The following is a 24,091-nucleotide window of genomic DNA, read 5'->3' as shown; positions in this document are numbered from 1 at the left end:
AGCTGTGTAGCTGCACAGTTGTCTATTGCTTGAACCACCAGCAAGGCCTGCTCCACTGATGTTTCCTAAAGCAACAGAAACCCTGGAAATGGGAGTTTCTTATATGGGTTCTGCTCTGCAATCACCACTACCCTCCCCCTGCCTATTCTCAAAGCATGGGTGTCTCACCCCCAGGAAATGCTGTTGCCTGTTATTCTAGAGTGAGGCTAAGCCCCATGATCACTGAGCAGGGCCACGACCACTGAGCAGGGCCACAGTCCTAGAAGTGAACTGCAAGGAGGTTCCACGGTCCAGCTCAGCACAAGGTGCCCCTTCTCCTTAGTGTTGGAGTCCACTTCCCTCCCCAACAGTGGCTACTACAACACGGGCTATTCCTAAATGTGTCTGCCTCCTGTCCTTTTCTCAAGGTCACCCAAGTGCAAGACTCATTTCCCAGAGGAGAAGAGCATGGCCACGGCAGTTAGCCCACCTGGCTCCTCACCCCTCAGGGTCCAGCTTCCACCAGCTGAAGCACTCCAAACAGGCCCACCCCTTCCAACCAGCAGGCTCCTCCCCTCTTTTGAGCCCCATAGCTCCTGTGAGCCCTCCCAGGGCTCTGGGGGCCACCTGCACCCTCCCCAACCAACCTTGGGGAATTCCAAGTCTCTCCTCTCAATGGATACTCCTAGTGCTCAGTGCTCGAGGGCAGCAGCCCTACCTCAGTTTCCCTGGAGGGAACCCTTTGCCTCAGCTTCCAACAAGAGGGGAGGGGGGCTTTTAAGGGAATCTCTTTGGACTGCCTGGCAGGTCTGGGAGGGATTTGGATTCTCGAGGGGCCCCCAGACAATGCAATTATTCTTCAGATGTAAAAACACCCAGAAATCCCAGACCAGCTGCTTTGCACAGAGGCCCAGACAAAGGGGCTCTGTGTCTGCCTGCAAGGCTCCTCCTACCCCTCAACCCCAGGAAGGGGCTGGGCCTGAGCTCCTCCTAGCCAGACCCTCCCCAGTCCTCCTCACCCTGCCCAGCCAGCCAGGAAGTGAAAGAGGCAGGATAGCTGAGCCAGGTTTGGCCAGTGACTGATGGGGGGTGGGAGGGGCAGACACAGGACAAGGACAGCCTATGAGCGCAGGAGACACAAGGAGAGGGAGAGAACACGGGCCTGGGAGCCCAGAGACCCAGGCCCCAGCTCAGTCTCTCCCTTGCCAGGTGACACCTTCTCTGGGAAATACCTGGCCAACACATCTGAACTCACCCCAGAGACACAGCATCTGTACCCCGCCTCCTGGACATGTCTAAGTCCCATCAGATGTTTACCTACCTCCTTTAGTCTTCAAGCTTTCTCATCTATAAAATGGGACTCAGAGAGAGAACGAAAGGAAAAAGCTCCCAAAGAGACTAGTACAGAGGTGGGAGCCACCTCTCCTAGGACCCAGAGCTCCATTTCAGTTAAGGAACCCCAGCCTTCACCTGAACTCAGACCCCTGCCTCAACCTTGGCCCCAACTCTTGATCTGACATCAATCAGACTACCCTCAACACTGTCTCAACCTACCCAGTTCTGGGGGTAGGGACAGGTATCAGAGATGGGATCATAAAAGGAACAAGGCATGGGTGCCTCATTCCGTAGAGCCCTCTCACCAGCTAAGCCCCCTCAAGACCAAGATGAGGAAGAGGCTCTGGGGAGGGCCCATCATCCTTCTTGGCACTCACACTTCTCTCCAAGCACAGCGTCTTTGTTAGCCACATCTCTTCCCCACAGCCAGATGTGTAAAGTCCCTAAAAGAACAACTTTGAAAGTCTTTGTAAGCCTTTTCTGAAGTGGGAAGCCTGTACTACATGGAGAGAGGCAGCCTTTGACTATATATTTGGGGGGGCGGCCGGGGGGACAAAGCCAACAGCATGGCCCTCATAAGCACTAGTGTCATTCTTGAAGAGGTGAGCACTCTGGGCCAGTCTCTATTTCCCATGATGCTCTGCAAGGCCAGAGAGACCCAGGTGGATTGTTCCAAGACCTCAGCTTATCGCTGCCTTTCAGGGACAGACCCTGAAGATCACCAGCCTCTGGCTAGAAGCCTACTTGGGGACAGAGGAGGGGAAGCAAACATGGAAAAAAGCCAGAGAAAGGGTAAGGTCTCTGACGGGCATAAAGTTCAGCTGGCAGTCTTGATGGCTGGAAAGAGAAACAGAGGTGGGGATGGGCCAGGACAGAGCCTAAGACTGAATTCCTGCTCCCATACCAACCCCAAACAACTTTACCCCAAACTCCACCCTAGAGATCCTGCCTTCAGCGAAAGCATGTGAATGGATCACGCTCTGACAATAGAGCAGATCAAGTGCTGGTCTTGATGGCTCCTAAACATCTCCTATGAACTTTCAAAATCTGGAAATGTGAGCTCAGCTTCCATCTCCAACCCCAACTCCTCACACTTCATGCCCTAGTTTCCCATCTTTGTGTGTATCTACCCATAGATGTCCTATCTGGCAGGGTTGGCAGTCACCTGTCTGCCAGCAGGGACCACATTCTTCCACTAAGATCCCAGATCTCACAGAGGCAGGCAAATCCCATTCCCCCTCAGCCCAGAGACAGGTCAGGGTTTTATATGATGACTAAGCCACCTCTGGACACGCCTGGAGGAGACAAAATTGTCCAGACAGTAACTTCTGCCCCTAACCAGTGTGGCCTTTGGAGAGTCCATTGGCTTAAGCCTTGGTTTCCCCATCTGTAAAATGGGAATAATCACTCCTACCCTTAACAAGGCTGGCCCTGACCCCAGACTCTATTAGCCAGCCTCATGTGTCTCTGAGAAAAGTCATAAAGGCACAGGTTTCACTGTGGTCCCCTTAAGCAAACTTTAGGATGAGACACCCATGGCCTAGGTTCCCTCCTTCTAAGCCAGGGGTGGGCAAACTTTTTGACTCGAGGGCCACAGTGGGTTCTTAAACTGGACCGGAGGGCCGGAACAAAAGCATGGATGGAGTGTTTGTGTGAACTAATATAAATTCAAAGTAAAGGAACGGAGGGGAGAGCAAGAGAACCGGATAGAACAGCCGGATCCGGCCCGCGGGCCGTAGTTTGCCCACGGCTGTTCTAAGCAGTACCTGACACCCCAACTTGGGATCCCCCCTCCAGGAAGTCAGCACCCACAGGATTGTAAGGAACCACAAAGTTGGTCACTATCCTGGCTAACTACATTGGTGCCAGACTGCCCTTGGGGACAGCACACCAGGCTGTGGGCACAAGAGGACGGATATGAAATGGTACTCACAGTCACTCACTTCCCTGGGAGGAAGTTCTCCTAGAAGGGTTGATCCTGGAGAGAAAACCAGCCTCAAAACCATGGCACCACCCAAATAGCCCCAGCAATCTTGAGAAAGAAGAACAAAGTTGAAGGGATCATAATATCAAACTATACTACAAAGCCACTATAATCAAAACAGCCTGATTATTGGCACAAGAACAGGCATATAGACCAATGGAACAGAACAGAGACCCCAGAAATCAATCCACACCATTAGCCTATTCATATTTGATAAAGGAGGCAAGTATATGCAATGGAGCAAAGGCAGTCTCTTCAACAAATGTTGCTGGGAAAATTGGACAGGAAGATGCAAAAAGATGAAACTAGACCACCAACTCACACCATACACAAGAATAAACTCAAAATGGATGAAAGACTTAAATGTAAGTAAAGAAACTATAAAAATCCTAAAAGAAAACATAGGCAACAAAATCTCAGACAGCTCATGTAGTAGAATCTTCACCAATACATCTCCTAGGGCAAGAGAAACAAAGGAAAAAAGAAATACCAGTAACTGGGACTATATCAAACTAAAAGGCTTCTGCACAACAAAAGAAACCAACATCAAAATGAAAAGGGAACCCACTTATGGAAGAACATAATTGCCAGTGATATATCTGATAATGGGTTAATTTCCAAAATACATAAAGAACTCATACAACTCAACAAAAGGAAGAGAGAAACCCAATTAAAAAATGGGCCAAGGAACTGAATAGACATTTCTTCAAAAAGAACATACAGATGGCCAATAGACTTATGAAAAAATGCTCAAGGTCATTATCATTAGAGAGATGCAAATAAAAACGATAATGAGGTTATCACCTCACACCTGTCAGAATAGCTACTATCAATAAATCAACAAACAGCAAGGGCTGATGAGGATGTGGAGAAAAGGGAACCCTCATGTACTGTTAGTGGGAATGCAGACTGGTGTAGTCACTGTGAAAAATAGTATGGAGTTTCCTCAAAAAATTAAATATGGAACTGCCATTTGACCCAGTGATCCCACTTCTAGGAATATATCCTAAGAAACAATCAGAAAGAATATATGCACCCCTATGTTCATAGCAGCACAATTTATAATAACTAAGATCTGGAAACAGCCCAAATGCCCATCAACAGATGAGTGGATAAAAAAATTGTGGTACATTTACACAATGGAATACTGTGGGACTATAAAAAGGAAGGATCTCTTACCCTTTGAGATAGCATGGATGAATCTGGAGATTATTGTGCTAAGTGAAATAAGCCAATCAGAAAAGGACAAAGATCACAGTATCTCACTTATTTGTGGAATCTAATGCACAAAATAAATTGACCAACAAAATAAGTCCCAAGGCATGGAACAACATATCTCAGAGGGGATGGGGAGAGATAATCCAAAAAACTTATATACTTACTAGAGGCCCAGTGCACGAAATTCATGCACGGGGGGCCCGCAGCCCACCCTGCACCCTCTCTAATCCAGGACCCCTCGGGGGACGCCCAACTGCCGGTTTAGGCCCAATCCCCAGGCCTAAACCAGCAGTCGGACATCCCTCTCACAATCCGGGGTTGCTGGCTCCTAAATGCTCACCTACCTGCCTGCCTGATCACCCCTAACCGCCTCTGCTTGTTGGCCTGGTTGCCCCCAACTGCCCCCCCTCCACTGCCAGCCTGGTCATCCTCAACTGCCCCCCCCCCACCGGCCTGGTTGCCCCAACTGCCCCCTCTGCTGGCCTGGTCACCCCCAACTGCCCCTGCTTGCCGGCCTGGTCGCCCCACGCAGTCTGCTCTTCAGTCGTTTGGTCGTCCTTCACTAACCCCCCTGCCAGCCTGGTCGCCCCACGCAGCCTGCTGTTCGGTATTCCGTCGGGTTGTTTTGATCGTGACGGCCCCTGGCTTTTTATATATTAGGATATGCATAGCCTATGGACACAGAAAATAGAGTGGTAGCAGGTAGGGACTGGACCAAGGAGGCACAGGGGAGGAAAATGGGAGACATCTGGATACTGTTAACAATAAAAATATATATATTTAAAGTTTAAAAAAAAAGACACCAACCCTATTCTGAAGCCCCCAAGTCACCATGGCCCTGGAGGAATCTCAGATACACACAAACACAATCACAAAAAACATACTTTACTGTGTTTCACTTAATGATGTAACTTGATAAATAGTCCCCTTCTTAGGGGACACCTTATAGCACCATGGTTTCCATACAGGTCTGGGATCAGATCACTTGTTCTTTAATACATATTTTTTCTTGATTTCAGAAAGGATGGGAGAGGGAGAGAGAGAGAGAAACATCCATGATTAGAGAGAATCATTGATCGGCTGCCTCCTGCATGCCCCACACTGGGGATCAAGCTGACAACCCAGGCATGTGTCCCAACTGGGAATCAAATAGTGATCTCCTGGTTCATATGTCAATGCTCAACCACTGAGCCACATCGGCCGGGCCAGATCACTTGTTTTTTAATACCAGTGGTTTGAATTTCTACCACTTATTAGACGAATGACCTGAGCTTCAGTTTCCTCATCAGTAGAATGGGTATAAAGAATACCTGCCTCACAGGGCTGAGTGTGACAATGCAGAGTGCTTAGCCCACAACCAGGCATGAAACAGCAATGGTATATTTATATTCCTCCAGGCCCGAGTCTGCACACTAGTGGGGTGACCACTGGGAGGGCTGGGTCAGGACACCAAATGTGCTAAGAGCAGGGGGAAGTCCAGCCAATAGAGAAGTCAAAGACCCTACTGTACGATGATTCATGATCTCCAGGCCTCAGAGAAACCACCTCACTCTGCAGTAACACTGCTGTGATCTGATGACAGGGGAGAAATAGAGGATTAGGAGAGAAGGGCACCCCCCACACACACTTACTCGGGATGCTTGGCCCTCTGGGACAAGGTCTATGAGGCTGCAAGTGTAATGACAGGACAATCTGTGTGGTCACCAGCCTCCAAGATGGCCCTCAATGATCCTTGCCTCCTAGTACTTGTGCCCTAACATAGTCTCCTCCCAAACTGACCTATGTAACCAATAGGATACTGTAGAAATGATGAGTGTAACTTCTGAAACTAGGACATAAAACACATTGTGCAAGTACCATATGATTTCACTCATGTGTGGAATCTAATGAATAAAATAAGCAAACAAATTAGAAACAGACTCATAAATAGAGAACAGATTGACAGCTGTCAGAGGAGAAGGAGGATGAGGGGCTGGGTGGAAAAGGTGAAGGGAGTAAATAAAAAAAAGACAGCTCAGACACAGACAACAGTATAGTGATTACCAGAGGGAATGGGGGTGAGGGGGAGGAGGAAGGTAGAAGGTATAGGGGAGATAAATGGTGATGGAAGGAGACTTGACTTGGGGTGATGAACACACAATACAATATATACAGGTGATGTATATAGATTGTACACCTGAAACCCATATAATTTTATTAACCAATGTCACCCTGATAAGTTCAACAAATTAAATAAATAAGTAAAAATTAAAAAACACATTGTGGCTTCCACCTTGCTCTCTTGGACTGCTTCCTCAAGGGGAAGCCAGTCATCACATCACAAGGCCACTAAAGCAACCCTATGGAGAGGCCCATGAGGCAAGGAACTGAGTCCTCCTACCAACAGCCAAACCATGCTGCCAAGCATGTGAGTGAACCACCCAGAAGCAAACCCTCCAGCCCCAGTCAAACCTTCAGATGACTGCAGCCCAGCCACCATCTTGCCTGCAACCTCCTAAGAGGCCTTGAGCCAGAAACACCCAATAAAATCGCTCCCAAGTTTCTGACCCACAGAAACTGTGAGGATACTAAATGTTTGGATAATAAATGTTTACTGCTGTTTTAAGCTAGTAAGTTTTAGGGTTGTTTGTTACACAGCACTAGGTAACTAATAGAGTCATCAAATCTCTCTCCCTGGGGAACACCCCCAGGGTGGGGACCCTAGGCAAATTCCCCATTTCACTCAGGGCCCCAGCTCCCTCATTTCTGAAATTCAAGTCTGGGGTAGAGTGAGCAGAGAGCCTGGCCCAGCCCCTACCACTTACAAGGCTCAGGAGACAGAAATTCCTTCACAGCCAGTGTATTAGACTCACCTAGAGATTTTTATAAAAGACTGATTGATAGCCACCCACCCCTCCAGCCCCACACACACACACACACACACACACACACACACACACACACTAGATCATCTAAATCAGACTGTTTGGGGTTGGGGTCCTGGCATGGTTATTTTTTTAAAGGTCCTACATGAAGCTAATGTATAGCAGCCTCCAAATGCAGACTCCAGGCCCACCCAGAGATATCGTGTCTGCCTATGCAAGACAGGAGGAGGCAGAGAGAATAGCAAGCCAGACAGTGTCCAAGCTCCACTTCTCTACCCGCCCCCAGCTTAAATTGAGGGTCTCCCTCTACCCCCCGCCCCCCAAACACACACAGTTGCCCAGCTCCCTAAGCCCTGTGCATTCCTAGTCTATAATGCATCTCAAGCTAGACAGGGCCAACCTCTGCCCTCGGGGATGGTTCCCTTTGAGAGGACCGGGGTGCAGGATGAGATCTAGCTCTGCGTGATCTTGGGGAAGACTTTGTTTCTTCATCTGAAAAAAATGGGAATTACATCACCCCTGCTCTGCTCTCTAAAGGGTCCTAGGCTCCCAGCCCTGGGAAGAACACAGCAATGGGTTAAACAGACAGGTGCACAGCCAGTTAACTCACAGGTATAACATGTAGTGATAAGGATTTGATAAGGACTAATGAACAATGTGGGAGAAGATGAGAAACGGTGCCTAATGGGGCAGGGAGAGGAGTCAGAGAAGATTTCTAGGAAAGAAATTAGAAATGAGCTCCAGGCAGGGGGAACTGTATGTGCAAAGACTCAGAGGTGCTGCTTTTAAGATCAACTCTCAATACCGCTTTTCCTTCCCTCCATGAATCACCCTACAAGCCCCACATGGCCACTCACCTGGCCTTCCTCCGAAGCTGCAGCAGCCACTACCCAAGTCACGATGCAGGCCTGGAGGGCTTGCCCTGAGCTTCCCCAAGCCAGTCAGCCACACATATAAGCACACCCACCATGGGGGCACACAAGAGAAAGGGCAGAATGGCCCCAGCTCCCCAGATTGCACAGGTAGTGGATGTGGAGAATGACCCCTCCACTTTATCAGGCATCACCTGCAGTCCCAACCATCCAGAGAAAATGGGAGGTGGGCAGGATGGTCACTCAGCAACAGTACAGGCACTGCAGAGCCAATGCATGATGCAGCGAGAAGTCTGGGTTGGGCACAGGACATCCTGGGGGTCCCCCTTATCCACAGTTTTACTTTCCCAGGTTTCAATTACCCACGTTCAACTGCAATCCAAAAATATTTAATGAAAAATTCCAGAAATGAACTATTTATAAGTTTTAAGTTGTGTACCCTTCTGAGTAGCATGGTAAATCTCACACCGTTCCAGTCCATCCTGCCTGGGATGTGAAACATCCCTTTGTCCAGTGTATCCACACTGTACATACAGTACAATAAGATATTTGACAGGGAGAAAGACCCCATTCACATAACTTTTATTATAGTATATTGTTATAATTATTCTATTTCATTGTAAGTTATTGTTGTTAATCTTACTGTGTCTACTTTATAATCTTTATCATAGGTTTGTATGTATACTAAAAATCATAATGTATATATAGTGTATTCACAGTTTCAGGCAAACACTGGGGGTCTTGGCACATATCCCCTGTGGATAAGGAGGGACTACTTAAAAATGGTTAAAATGGTAAATTTTATGTCATGTATATTTTACCACAATAAAAATAAGAACAACAAAAAGCTTAGCAAGCCCTACTCTGTGCCAGGCACTCGGACACAACAACAGCCTCCCCTTCAACGATCTAACCAATCAGAGGTGACAGGTGCCCCAAGAAAAGCAAAGTAGGGTGAGGGGAAACGCAGCTGCTCTGTGTGGGGAGGTCAGGGAAGCCTCTCTGAAGAGGTGACCCCAGAACTGTGTGGCTGCGGCTCCTGGAGCAGAGGAAGTGACCATAGGGGATCAGAGGGAGAAGTGCTATGGTGACCGTCTGGGAACTTGCTGAATGACAGGATGTGGGGATGAGGGCAAGGATGACTTGGGCAACCAGTCATGACACCGCAGAAACAAACCTTGATAAGTTCTATGTCAACTGGTCATCCCTCTCCCCTTGACAACAAGCCTGTGGGGTAAGACAGACAAGAAACTGAGGCCAAACAACTTAGTGCAGGACCTGCAGGTGGGAGGGAAGCCCAGATGGTCTCAGTTCTCTTCTCAAGGCTACACTGGGAACACTTCCCCAAGCCACCTCCCATTGCAGGGCCCAGCACATCCCAAAACACACAACCTCGGGTCCCTCCGCCAACCCCACTTCATCAGGCATCACCTGCAGGTACTGTCCTGACCAGCTCCTGACCAGGGTCAGTGTCTCCACACAGAGACCCACCCATTCTGCACCTGGGGCACTCGAAGCCTGGGAGGTATGGGCTGGCAGATGAAGAGGTGGCTTCCCTTGCCAGGTTTCTACCCTCTCCCTGCCAGGAGCCGCAGCCCCACAGTTCTGGGGTGAAGGAGGACTGCCCCGTCAGCACTTTCCACTGACTCTTTCAAAACCACTGACAAGAACTGAGGCTTGTGAGACAAGCCCAAGCCCGGGCACAGTTCCCCCCTGCCGGCCCCTCGTGACTCTGCACAAAGCCTGACTGTGCTTCAGCTCCAGCTCCCGGGAGGAGGGGGTCTCCTGCAAGCCTATCCTCTCTCCAGAGTCACCGGGTCCCCCCTCTGCCAGCTCGCTGCCCCCAAAGAGACACTGCAGCCCACATGGCAGAGCTAAGTGTCCAAGGCTTGCTGGGTTCACGCAGCATTTGGGGGGAGGAGGTCCCCCTTCACTGTGAACTCTTTTCCCACAAAGCTCCCTCTCCTATGGCCCCCACTCAGCACAGATCACAGAGTGAAGGTGGCATGCAAGATCACAAAAGGAAAAAAGGAAAACATCCCCCAAAAATCCAGCCACCAGATGAACCACACAGTAAACCCTATTTATTGAATCCTTCATTATGAGGCCCTGAGCTGGGCACTCTCCATTCATGGCATCATTTAATACTTCCAAACACCCGGGTGCCCACTTTACAGATGAGGGAACAGGCTCAGAGAGGTTCACAGATGTGATGGAGGCCACCCAGATAAAGTGAGGGCAGAGCAGGGCTTGGCAACACTGAGCTCATCTCTTTCTGCCAACACTTGCTCAGTTCACAGGCCCCCAATGGCCTCCGGGGGCAGCAGGCCTAAGGACAGCCCTTTGCTTGGCACTTCCCCTGTCTCACCCCTCCCCACAGATTGACACTGCACACACTGTGCCAGGCACTCGGAGCTGCCTGGCAGGAGGCATTCCCAAGCCTAGAGGCTCAACCTGGCTGCACTGCCAAAAACAAGGGCTGCCCTGGGGAGGCCATCTGCTTCCTGCCCAGGGTGACGGTGGAGTGGTCACCGGGCTACCTGAGACTCCCTGTCCCATAGGGGCTGGCTCAAGGTTTGCCAGGCACTACACTAGGCCACAACGCTTTGGCCCTTGGTTTTATCCTCCAAAAACAGGGACAGGGATGCTGGTCTAATTGCTGTGCCTACACACACACAAAATTCTAAGAGCAACTAACTCCTGATACCCTCTAGACCAGGGGTGGGGAACCTTTTTTCTGCCAAGGGCCAATTGGATATTTATAACATCATTTGCAGGCCATACAAAACTATCAACTTAAAAATTAGCCTGCTATCGTGGGCGAAACTTTTAATTAACTCGCCCCTAATGCAGTGGCGGGGCCAGACCAAATGATTTACGGGCCTTATACAGCCCGCAGGCCGAATGGCCCCCACCCCTGCTTTAGACAGTCCCCTCTCTCAATGGCCCAAGATTTTCCTTGCATGGTAACTACAGGGTGGTGTAACTTGGTCTTCTAACAAGTCCTAACTCAGGATCATCAATAAAGGGCTCTCCATTAAGTTCAACAATGAAGCAGGATCCCAGCAAGAGCTGGAACCAGGTCTGAAAAGACAATGGTGTTCATTTCAAAATGCTCACGTTGGCCCTTAACCCATGATTCCATCCATAAAACACCTATGGAGTTAAGACACTGAGCTTGGATACTAAACATATTCTTCAGGTCCTTTTCTTGAATTCACAGAGAGACTTAATAACTCAACAGCTTTTGAAATCAAGAAATGCTGGCCCTGGCCTGTGTGGCTCAGTTGGTTGAACGTCATCCCGTGCACCAAAGGTCACCAGTTTGATTCCCGGTCAGGGCACATGCTCAGGTAGAGGGCTTAATCCTCGGGAGTGGGGGTTTCGTGGGAGGTAACTGATCCATGTTTCTCTCTCACATTGATGTTTCTCCCTCTCCCTTCCTCTCTCTCTCTAAAAAAAAAAAAAAAAATCCATGTCTCACTCTCCCTCTCTCTCTCTAAAAAATCAATAAAAACATTTAAAAAAAACCAGAAATACTTGTTCTTATACTAGTAATTCTACTAGAGGCCCGATGCATGAAATTCTTGCAAGGGGCTCAGCCCTCGCAGCCCCTGCTGCGTCTGGAAGGTCATCCAGACTGTCGTTCCACTGTTCGGCCGTTCGGTCAACTTGCATATTACACTTTTTTTATTATAGATCATCATCGTTATCGCTATTTTTCACTAAGCACATCTGAGGAACAGAGCGCAGCACTAAGCATTTCACATGGGATGTATAAGTGAAACCTCAATCAATATCCCCATTCTACAGAAGAGGAAAATGAGGTCCAGAGAAGTCCCACACCTGCCATCTAAAATAAGAAACTCCAGAATTCACTTAGTAAGATACTAAGGCTCAGGTTTTACTCTTTTTTAAAACCCAAAGAGTGAGTCAATTTCATTGTCTTGCATTACTTTTTCATATTAAATCAAAAATTTCCCATTAATTGTATATGACTTTTTAAATGTTTTCCAAAAAAAAGAGAGTAAAAGGGATCTGTATGTTTAACATTTAAAGGCCTCATTCAAAAAGCTTTCTCAACAATGTCTGTTCATTGATGGTCCTGAGTGTCTCTGCTTGAGTCATCTTAAAATCTAGCTGACTCAAGGTCTAGTTTTTTGCAGTTCCGAAAGCATCCAGCAGCCCCTCCTCCCTGGGGTCAGGAAGTCGGGGAGCTGGGTTAGCCTAGCTTCGGGTGGGGAGGTGAGGTCTGGTGTGGTGAGAAGGCATGGTTAAAGGTTTGTGGACAGCTCTGAGGGGTCTGAGATGAAGAATGGACATTGGATCGGATGTCCAAGAACCTGGGTTAGAGACCCAGACATATCATTTGCTGGTACTACCAGTGTGGCAGCGTGAGGAGAGGACAGGCACCCTGGGTCTGCCAGGGCCTGGCACAAAGTTGGCAGGGGATGGCTAGGTTCTTTGTTCTGTTTCTAATAAATTACAACTCATTTCCGAGTGCTTCTCCTCCTGGGCTAAATCACACCTTCCTTTACACCCTCCTCCAGGAAGTAGCTAGAGATATAGGAATCTGGACTGGGATATCAGGGGTGCTGCAATCCCCCCGCCAAGCCACCCTGCTCTGGCTGAATCCAAATGCTTTTCTTCCTCCTCCACCCTCCCAAGCATGTTTAGAGAGAGCCAGAAAAGCCCCGGACTCTGCTTGTTTGAAAAGAAAGAGAAGGGCAAAGCAGGACAGGAGAGTGTGGCTGGGCTGGGTGAGCAGGCTCACTGAGCATCCTCTGGCAGGGCCCTCTGGTCTGCCCGACTTTGTACCATTAAAGCAACTTCTCCTGGGTCACTGTTTGAAATGCCACACCCCATCAACCACCCCCCTCCCCTGAGCTTCTGCACAAAGAGTCCTCACACTTCAGAGGAAATGAGGTGTAGCAAGGAGCAAGGCAGGACGGTCTGCACCAGCCATAGGGGAGGAGAAGGGAGCAAGGGCCCCGGGACTCCCCCTCCCCCTTTCCTGTACTTGCAACACCCCTTCCAGGAAGGCAACAGGATGAGATTCCCAACCTTTTGGGGAAAATGACTCAGAGCTCTGAGAATCTGAGGATAAGGGTCATATAAGCAACCTTGACCCCTCCCCATGCTGAGTTGTAAAGGGGAACAGCTGTTCCGTGAGGAGGTCCAATGTTGGGGGGAGATGTCTTGTAGCTTCAACCCACCATCACACCTCTGTCATGTTTCTCACTGAAACACTACTCTGATCAAACCCCTGTTCTGCTCAAAAGCCTTCGATGGCAGGCCCTGGCCAGGGGGCTCAGCTGATTGGAGCGTCGTCATTTTGTACAACACAAAGGTTTCTGGTTCGATTCCCAGTGAGGGCACACACCTAGGTTGCAGGTTTGATTCCCCAGTCAGGGTACATATAGGAGCATATGGGAAGCAACCAAAACAACCGATCGCTGTTTCTCTCTCACATCGATGTTTTTCTCTCTCTCCATCCATTCCTCTCTCTCTAAAATCAATTACATATATATAATCCTCACACGCACACGCGCGCGCACGCAAACACACACACACTCCCTCAGGTGAGGATTGAAAAAAATAAACACAAACCTTCAATGGTTTCCCACAGTCTAATGTATGAAGGCAGGTCCCTGACATCTCCTCCCTGACCTCAGCTCCCCTGTCTCCTTTACCCACCCACCATTCCCACCAGGTCCTCTGACTCCCACACCCAGACTAGTTCCGTAGGGCCCAACATGGCCTGTGAAATCTTCTCATTCTGCCCAAATCTCCTTACCCTGCCAGACACTCCTCCAGAAAGTCAGTCCTGGCTGCCCTCACCCTCACTTTCTCCTCCTCTACAGAAGACCCCTCCTCTGGTCTAATCAGGACCCCACCCCAAGCCTCACCATGCTCTCTGCTGGCCTTTGTGCTTCTCACGTCCCTGACCACTGTCCCCTTTCCTAGGCCACATTAAGAGCAACCAATACATATTCAATGCTCACAACAACCCTACAAGGGAAATAATGTTAGTCCCACAGTACAAATGAGGAAACGGAGGCACCAAGAGGTTTAGCTTCTTGCCCAGAGGACACAACCCGCTCTCTGAGATGAACAGCTGGGAGAGAACTTGTAGAGCGAGAAGATGGCAGGAGCAGTAGGGTGGGAGGCACTCCCAGAATCCCAAAGACCCAGGCCTGGCAACTGTTGGGTCCTAGGCACCAGACAGGTCCTCCCAGATCTCTTCCTCACCCACCCAGGGAAGCAGAACTGTTGCCATGAGAACCCAGAGCTGGCCCCATGTCCCTCCACGCCATCCCTCCCTCTGCAGTGCCCTTTTCTTCCATTGACTGTTCAAATGGTACCCATCTCACCAAGTCCACCTCCCCTAGGAAGTTATCCAACCACCCTTCCTTCCCTCCCTGGCACTTCTGGACTTGGACACTACCCATGTTTGTAGTTGTTCATGGAGCAGCACATTTCCACATCAGCCCTTCCACTGGGTGTTTTCCAGGTTGGTGGGTTATTAGAAAGTTTAAAAAAAATAAAATAAAAGATTTCCGTGGTCAAATCATTTTGGGAAACACCAAATGGCTTCTTTTCTGCAGGACTTGTCAGAGCCTTTAATTCTCTTAAAGAGCATTGTGAATCTCCCACTGTGTGGTGGAGTGAATTTGCCAGTTTCTACCCTTATTTGAAGTTTCTCAGGGCAGTCTTTGAAAAATGCAGCCCCCTCCTACCCCCTCAGGAGAGCCTGGCACAGCAGGGGCACACAGGCAGACACTGAGTCCTACAGTCCTTTTAGGAAGTGTGTGAAATACTTGAGGAATTCAGCTTGGGAGCCCCTCTTGACATTGCCCAGGGCAGCAGAACCGTCCCACCTTCCTTTGGGTGAGGTGATTGACTACCCTCCTGCCAGGGTCTAAAGAGACCTCATCTGACCAGTGCCCTAAAATACCGAACCCCAGGCCATGCCAAGCCCAGAGAGCAAAGGGCCTTGGGAGACCCCCTCCAAAGCACATGGACAATTCTTTCATGCAAATTGCTCATTCTATGCCATCATTAGCATTCAAATTTTAATATTAAACCAAAATTAAAATGTATTCAGCTGCCATTCTAGGAAGAAGCCGTACCCCACCCAACAAATCCTGTGACCCTCTCCCCTGCTCCCCAGGAAGAGGATGGAATCCCTCAATTTACAGAAAACTGAAGCCTCAAAGAGGAGCAGATACTTGCCTTTAGTGGCCCAGCCAGGGTCGGAGCAGAAAGAAGCATCTAGGCCTCCCCACTTCCAGGTGCACTGGGGAGGGGGCCCAGTGGGAGAAGACCCCAACAGCGCAGTTCATGTAACCATTGGTAGTGGCTGCAAGAATGCAGGCCAGGATAAGGGACGCTGCACCTGCTGGAGGGAATGGCTCGAAAGCTGAGGAGACTCTGGGGGCTTCTAGGAGAAGATGCTATGTCTAGGGCTGAAGTCAGCTATTTCCCCAATCTCCTTGGGCCAAGCCTGGATAGAGGAAGAATGCTCACCCCAGATTGGCTACCCACAGGGCTGGGCTCAGCTGTGGGCAAAGATAAGATGCCTACATGTCGACTGCATGTCACCCTGCCCTGGGGCAGTCACCTAAGACACCTTATTGTAGTCTTGGGAACTCGTCACTGCCAGACACCCTGGAGATCAGTCCTGGTTCCTGGCCTGAGACTCAAGCCCCCAGACACCCCCTCTCACCCAGCCCCACTTCCCAGCACCCTGCATCCTGCACTCTCTACACTAACCCCTACCTCCACCTCGGCCCCCACAGAGGCAGTCCCCACACCTCCCCCAACACAATCCACAGGAGCCTTTACCTGTTTTAGGTCTCACTTGACCTGCACCCATCCCTGCAACTGCCTGGCCCAAGTCCATAATCTCAACCCTTATTACACAAAGATGGCCCATGGAATGCCCGCCCCCCCCCCCCCATTGGCTACTTCACACCACCCAGGAGCTTGTTAGAAATGCAGAGTTTCAGGCCCTACCCTAGACCTACTGAATCTGCATTTTTAACAAACTTCCCAGGTGATCCACTGTATGTTGAAGTTTGAGATGCACTTTTATCGAGCATTATTCTAATCAAGCCACTGCTCCTATAACCTTTAGTGGCCCCCAGGGGCCTAGTGAATCAAGTCCAGACTCAGCAGCTTGGCAGTCAAGGTCTTCCCCAACCTGCCTTCCACCCACTACTCCAGGCTTGGGCTCCCCCTCCACCTTGGGAATGCCAAATCCTCCTCTGTTGGCCAAAGTCACTCAGGACTTCAGCACCCTGTAAAAGCACCACCTCCTCGAGGAAGCTGGTCTGAACTGCACCTCATTATATCACACCTGGCATGGCTCACTCTTATTTCCTGGAGAGTGAGGATCCTGTCCTGTGTTCCCAGTGGTTGTGAACACTGGGCTGGGGCACAGATGTCAAATGATGCCTGAAGGTAACAAGGCCCCATGTCCAGTTGTCAAGAAGTCCACCCTCAGCTCCAGTCGGCCAGCCTCTGGCTATGCCACAGCTTTCACCTCAACCCAGGCAGACAAGGACTCGGGCAGTGTGGATAAGCATCCTGCATACTCCCTGCCAGAGAAGGGACTCTTCCCAAAACCATGGGCCTGATGAGCTCCCAGCAGCAGTGTGCTTGCTCTGTGCCTCAGTTTCCCAAAATACAGAAGAGAATGCCACCAACTTTGCCTCCCTCTTTTCCTGGTGGGCTGGCAGAATCTGCCAAGATAGATGAGCAGATCCCTTAAACTCTGGGGCTCAAAAATTGAAAAAAAAGGGACTCCATCCCTGTGTGGTCAGCAAACCTCTGCTCAGCCAGCCAGCCAGGCCCCTGGGAGGCCAAGTCACCAGTCCAGAGGCATCATTTTTTTTAAATATATAATTTTATTGATTTCAGAGAGGAAGGGAGAAGGTGAGAGAGAGAGATAGAAACATCAGTGAGTGAGAATCATTGATCGACTGCCTCCTGCATGCTCCCTACTGGGGATAGAGCCTGCAACCTGGGCACATGCCCTTGACCAGAATCGAACCCTGGACCCTTCAGTCTACAGGCCAACGCTCTATCCACTGAGCCAAACCAGCCAGGGCTAAAGGCATCTTTTCAAGACCAAACAGGAAAGCCTTGCAGGACAGGGCTGCCACACCCTCCTCCTGGCTCCCTCCTTCCTGGCCCAGTTCCTCAGGGCTGGTGTCCTATGGGAAGTCCTCCTTCATACTGGGCCTGCAAGAAGGCATTCAAACATGTAACCTTAAGGAGTTCCTGGCTTCCACAACCTCTGAGGAGCAAAGGAATAAAGCCTCTCTAATCCCATTTTATGGATAGACAAAAAGAGGTAAGGACAGACCCAACCACGAAGTAGATTAAGCTCTTTTCCATTCCTATTTCTCTGTTCCCCCAGCTCGGCTCCCACGTTTGACCCAGCCCTACTCTGACCCCCATCCAGGTTTCCGAGGCCAAGTCTGAAGCTCTACCTCACAACATTCCAGATGGGATCCAAAACAGGCCAGTTTATTGTTAGAGCCCCTACCTGGCCTCTCTGGGCTCTCCAGAGGCAGAGGAACAGGTCAATGCTAAACTCAGAGGGGTGGCATTCTAATGGTGGCATCTCAAGCAGGGAGCTGTTTTAGTGCCCGAAGAAGTTGATCTCCCCAGCACCCTAATATCACAGTGTGTATGATGGCCAACTACTCAGCCTGGGCCTGAGCCTCTCCTGGAAGAAAAGGTAGGACATGAAGCAGAGAAACTCGCTGAGCAAGGATCCCTTGTACCTTAGAGGTTATGATTTCTTTCCAGCCTCCCCAGTCTCCAAGAGATGCAGCCTGCATGTCATCCTGCACATCTGTAAGTCTGGAAAAAACATTTGCTTGTTAAGAAGCCTTCAGCTGGTGCCTATCTGAAAGGCATGAGAAAAGTGCTAGAGTGGGATGGTTTACAGCATGGATTCTGGAGCCAGGTTGCCTGGGTTTATATCCTTATTCTGTCACTATTGTGTTGTATGACTGCGCCTCAGTCCTCCCATCTGTTAAATGCAGTAAGACCTACCTTATATGCCCTAGCTGGTTTGGCTCAGTGGATAGAGCATCGGCCTGCAGACTAAAGGATCCCGGGTTCGATTCCGGTCAAGGGCAATGCCTGGGTGGCGGACTCGATCCCCAGTAGGGGGCGTGCAGGAGGCAGCCCATCAATGATTCTCTCTTATCATTGATGTTTCTATCTTTCTCTCCCGCTCCCTTCCTCTCTGAAATCAATAAAAATATATTTTTTTTAAAAAAAGACCTACCTTACAGAGCTAGTGAAAGGATTAAAGGAGTTAATATTTGCGAAGCCCTTAAAAATTGCGTGGCATCCCGGAGTATACTAGTACAGCAGGGCCCTGGCCCAGCCGCCTGCCCTCTGCCTGATTTCCCACCCAGGATACCCTCCTTGCTCCCAACTATCCCTGGTCAAGGCCTTTCTTAGACATGCTAGCCCAACTCTAGATCTGGACCTCTAGTCCCTATTTCCAGTGCTCATCTCACAGTGTTACTCTGGTTCCTCACCAGTCTGCCTGTCCAGGGCCCAGCTCCTCTCCCTCCTAGATCTGAGGTCCCCTGGCTCTTGGCCCTGCATTCTGGGAGCACCAGCCACACAATTCAATTCTCAGCTGGCTCCTCTGTGCAAAGAGGAGACAGTGAGTGGAAAGACAAAGGTCTAATAGTAAGACCCCCAGCCCATTTGTTCCACCCTTCCAACCCCCTGTCCTCCGAGGATGGGCACCCAGCAGCCAGCGAGCAGCCTGACGTAAATCCCCAGCTTCCCATCTCCTGAGTTAGAGAACACACACACACCCCTCTGTTAACCTAGCCTGTATGCCCACCAAAGAGAGCAAAGGAAGTCATTTATCCCTAACCCACAGCGACCCACACTGACTCCACATCCCCCAGACTCTCGAATCTCTCCCCTGGGCTTACAGGCCCATCTTCGAGACACTTGACCTTTTCCATTTCCCTTTTTCACACCCCTCAGATTGTTACAGCCATTTGCACACTGCTTTTATGGAAAGAAAGTAAAGTGTTAGGGGTCACTTGAGGTTTAAAGGGGGCTCCTACGCTGACTACAATACCCACCTCTTTCTGCCTAGCCCAACCCCAACCTTCCCACCTGACTCAAGATTTCCTGAGCAGCAGCTGTGTGCCAGACACTGTGTAGATGCTCCAGATACCGCAGTGGGCCATTCAGTCAAGGTTCCAGCCAGGCAAAGTAGAAAGATAATTGTAAACAACAGTTATGGACTGTGATAAACATAATGAAGAAAGTAAAACAGGAGTTTTGGTGAATTATGGGCTGGGGAGTGGCCCTCTACCAAGACTGGGAAGGCATCTGAGTTGAGACCTGAAAAATAAGGAGTCAAGCCAGCCCAGTAGAAAACCCTGGAAGAACATTACAGGCAGAGAACACAGCATAAGCAAAGGCACCAGGACAGAAAAAAGCTTAGGATGCTCCAGGGCAAAGTGATTCAGGTGTGGATGTCAGGAAGAATACATAGGGACAAGATAAGGCTGGAGGAAGTCAGAGATGGCCAGATCATAAACTTTGATAGGCCAGGGAAAACTTTGAAATTTTATTCTAAGTGCAACAGGGAGCTATTGAGGGTTTTAGAGAACAAGATTATCTTAATCAATATTTTCCTAAATACTTCTCTGTTAAGATAGATTAGAGCAGCATTCAGGTATGACATAAAAGTCCTGTGGCAGAAGCCTAGGATGGTAGCAGTGGAGTCAGAGCTTAAAGAACATGCCTGAGACAGAATTTGAAGAAAGGACTAAAAGGATATGCTGTTGGATTGGTTGTGGGGATGGAGGCAAAGGGAGAAGTTGATGCCACCAGGTTTCCTGTCTTTAAGCTGGGTTTACTGAGATGGGAAGGCCTGTGAAGGATCATGTTTGGGGAGTACAGTCAGGGTTCCGTCTCATCCATGTGAAGTTTTCATTACCTATGACACAATCAGGACATCATAAATCATCACATGGGTGGTTGGATGGAGAGGCTAGAGATAAAACTTGCTATTTAAAATCATGAGAATGAAAATTATGTACATTTAAGATCTTTGTTTGTAAATCAATGCTTGATTTAAAAGTCCTAAGAAAGAATGAGAGCTGGGGGTGGGGGATGTATGTCAATAGAAGGATATTGGGGAAGAGAAGGGGACTGAGGACAGAGCCCTGAGATCCTCCAACATTCAAAGCTGAGTGACGTTGCCCCCAAAAATGACTTAGGAAGGGCTAACCAGGGAAAGAGAAGAAAACCAAGAGAAGCCAAGAGAGATCATTGGTTCTAGAAGGAAAGAATGATCAATAAGACCAAGGGAGGTTAAGGAAAACCTGCTTGTGGGGGTATGGAAATCATTGGAGACATTGACTGGTGTAAGGGGAGGGGGTGCCAGGGCAGTTTCAGTGAATGGTGGGACAGAAGCTTCCCTGGAGAAGCTCTGCTGTGAAAGGTGGATCTGTAGCTGAGGGAGAATGAGGGATGAAGGCAAAAAGGGGACTATGAAATGTAGGGTGTGATGGAGGAGGGTGCCAAAGCTTGTCCTTACACTGTATGAATAACCCAGGAGGGGAGAAGCCACTTCTAACACTGTAGAGAGGGGAAGTAATTGAAGAATGGGGGACAGGAGCAGAGCACCTTCAAGCCCCAAGTGGAGGCATAGGCCTGTGGCAGGAATTGGGACGCTTCGTGCCCCTAAGAGAGAAGGGGAGGTGAGGGGTATGAAACGCAGCTGAATACAGATGTGGGACCTTCACTGTACTCACTTTCAGGTGCACGCCTACACACCCCTCCATTCGTGTTCACTTCAATGGCCCCAGGGGCACCTGCCTTGTTTCACTGCTAGGACAAGTGGCCCTCCCTTGGACTGGCACGTATGTGCCACCACCAGCAGGTCCTGCAAACAACCTGTGGACATATCTCATCATATGTGTCAGACACAGGGCTTATCATATCAAGCCGTACCCCTTCCAGGTGCAAGCTTGGAGGGGGTCAACGGGCCTGTCACCGGCTCCACCAAAGCCCAGCCCCCACCACAGGACAGAGCCGTCCCTCAGCCCCTCCCCCAAAGCGAGCCCTCCAACACACTCCCCTTTCCTGAGCCTGGCTGGCTCTCGCCAAGCCCGTCGCAGCCCGTGAGCTGCTAGTTGGCCCATAGGAGAGAGCTGCTCCCACCCTGTCTGGGTTCCCCCCTTCCCCGAGCAGACCACCCGGACGCCCGCAGGGAGGGCGGCCCGGCCTCTCCCCTAGTCCCGGCCGTCGCCCCAGAGCCTTCTCTTCTCTCCCCAGCGACCACCCTCTGGGCGGCCCCAGTCGTCGCGGAGCGTCGGCGCCCGGCTTTGTCTGCGCCCACAAAGCGCGCCCGCCAGGCGCCCCGGGCTCCCCGGCAGCATGCAGCCCGCGGGGTCCGGCCTGCCCTCCATCCCGGCGCGCTCGCCCGGCCCGCGCAGCCCCCTCTCGAAATCACCGACCCCGGGCCGCGACCACCGCCTCCCCCGACGCAGGCGAAGGGGGCGCGGCGCCCACCGCTCTCCGCGAGCCTTGGGGAATGCCGCGCACCCAGCCCTCCCGCCCGAGTGCGCTGGCCGCGGGAGCCCCGCACCGACCGCGTCTTCGGGGCCGCTCCGGGCCCTTCGCCCTCCCGCGGCGGCCGCAGCCCCTGCCCGCCCGGAGCGAGAACCGGGCGCCGGGGGCCAGGAGCGGAGAGCAGGCTCTCCATACCTTTCCCTGCTGAGCCGGGGAAGTGAGTCTGCGGCGAACGGCGCTCCAGCCTCGTCCTCCTCCACCTCCCCTCCTCTTCAACCGCCGGGCTTCCTCCTCCAGCCGCCACCGGGACCGTAGGGGCCCGAGCCAGCCGCCGCGGCCTGTGTGGGGCCCCGCTCCGCCTCGCGTCCCCGGCCCACCCCGCCCGGTCCGCTCCAGCCCGGCTCCCGCTCCGCCTCTGGGCGGGGACGCGCGCAGCTCCTCCCCGTCCCGCCCCGCCAGGGGCGGGGAAACTGGCGACCGCCGGGATGGGAAGCCGGGTGCCCCTACCTCCAATTCCGGGCCCAGCGCACCCCACCGGCCCCCCACGCCCCGTCCCCTGGCCAAGCTGAGCGCCAAAAGTCCCCACCCATCCCCGAAAGAAAAGTAGCCGGCCCAGCCCAGTGCTGGGCCGAACACAGGGCCCAGGCTGCCTGCTAGGCGACCAGCAGAGCCGGCACGCGGACCTCAGTTTACCCGCGGAGTTTACCTTTCGGAAAGAAAGGGCACCTCTGTCCTCCTGGAGCTGCCTTCACCCCCGCAGACACACCACTGGGGTGAGAGGGCTCGTCCCCAAGAGCCACCCCGAATCTCATTTTCTCCCCAACACCCTTGCTGCACCCTCCACCCCACTCCCCAGCCTCTGAGACTCGATCTCAAACCCGCAATAGCAGTGGGTGATGGGGCACTCAAAACGCCACAGCCTGCCCTTTCGCAGCCCACGACTGTGAGGGAAGTGGCCTCTTTAAGAAAATATCCTTTGCCCACTGCCTCATCCTTGATTTTATAAAAACCGAAGCTAATACAAATGTCAGGGTCACTTTTGTTTTTAAATCAAAATTCTTTGGAAATTATTTATTTGTTTTCTGTTTGAGATTCTGGTTCCTTGCAGATTTTCATTTGCTCAGTTGGAGGAGGGGGAAGCAGGGGCTCTGACAGTTTCATTCTATTTAGCCCTGTAAGCATTTTCAGGGCTGATAGAGACCCAGTCCAAGGGGTGCAAGCCTTCAGGGGGACTCTTTCAGAATGAGGAGTGTGCCTCACCTAACTCAGACCCCACAATGAACCCACCAGGCCCCAATGCAGAGCATGGGCCCCCCCTGGGTCCAGAGACCCGGAGGACAGAGGTTTCCCTGCAGTAAGGGGTTTTGATGCTCCTCTGCAGGAGGAACTGATTGGGTACAGGTGTTGGGGAAATTTCCCAGGTGAGAGTAAGGTAACTTACATGCCTGATTTCCGGGGTCGGCAAGAAGACATGGATATCTGCTCGCCACATGGCAGACCCTAAAGAATTATATAGGACCGGGCAGGAAGGGTAAGGATACTGGTTCCTGACTGACTCCAGATAGTGGGCAAATGCCTTACATGCTTGCTAAGGCTAGGGCCTATTCCATGAACCAGCACACCTGGGCTATTAGGAAGGGGTGGATTAAACAGTCTGGGGGGATTTGAGGAAGCAATCCCTGCTCTGGCCAGGATCTAGCTGGTGGGTCTGGCAGTGGTCACACCATAGAACAGTCTGTCCTCCATTACAGGCTGCAGGGCATGTACATGGTGAATTTCCGGTGAGGTTTCTTCTTCGCAGAAAAGGCCTTGTCATTGTCCAAGCTATCCCCTCCACCTAGAAGTCTTTCCCCCTTGCTCCTGACAAACCCCTATGTCCCCTTGGAGTTAAATGTTAGGTTAGATGTCACACATCGCTCTGTGAATCCTTTTCCATCACCAAGGAGAACAGAATGTTTATGAGTGGGCTCTCAGGATTAGATTTCCTGGGTTTGAATTCTGCCTTCATGTGGCCTCTGTGTGTGTGTCAGTTTCCTCATCTATAAAATGAGGTTAATAAATAATACCTAATCCAAAGACTTGTTATGAATATTCAGTAAGAAAATTAATATAACCCTAGCTGGTTTGGCTTGGTGGATAGAGCATGGGACTGAAGGGTCCCTGGTTTGATTCCAGTCCAGGGTACATGCCTGGGTTGCGGGCTTGATCCCCAGTAGGGATTGTGCAGGAGACAGCCGATCAGCCGATCAATGATTCGT

The 24,091-nt window shown here is 50.8% G+C and overlaps 1 protein-coding gene across 6 annotated transcripts in view; it reads right to left on the bottom strand.

Moving 5' to 3' along the window:
* The window catches only part of SMOX (spermine oxidase), a 37,932-nt gene extending 15,682 nt beyond the window's left edge, over nucleotides 1-22,250 (bottom strand). The window contains exon 1 of one of the 6 annotated variants that reach the window (XM_080683391.1): nucleotides 22,029-22,250. The gene's annotated coding sequence lies outside the window, so the exon portion shown is untranslated. The remainder of the gene's footprint in view (nucleotides 1-22,028) is intronic. The other 5 variants (XM_080683395.1, XM_080683393.1, XM_080683390.1 and 2 more) reach the window with 5 other exon arrangements.
* Between the last annotated feature and the right edge of the window lie 1,841 nt (nucleotides 22,251-24,091).

Source organism: Plecotus auritus (genome assembly GCF_963455305.1).
Source record: "Plecotus auritus genome assembly, chromosome: 8".
Lineage (NCBI taxonomy): Eukaryota > Metazoa > Chordata > Mammalia > Chiroptera > Vespertilionidae > Plecotus > Plecotus auritus.
Note: the sequence above shows the minus strand (reverse complement) of the source record. Positions and strands in the feature narration are given on the sequence as shown.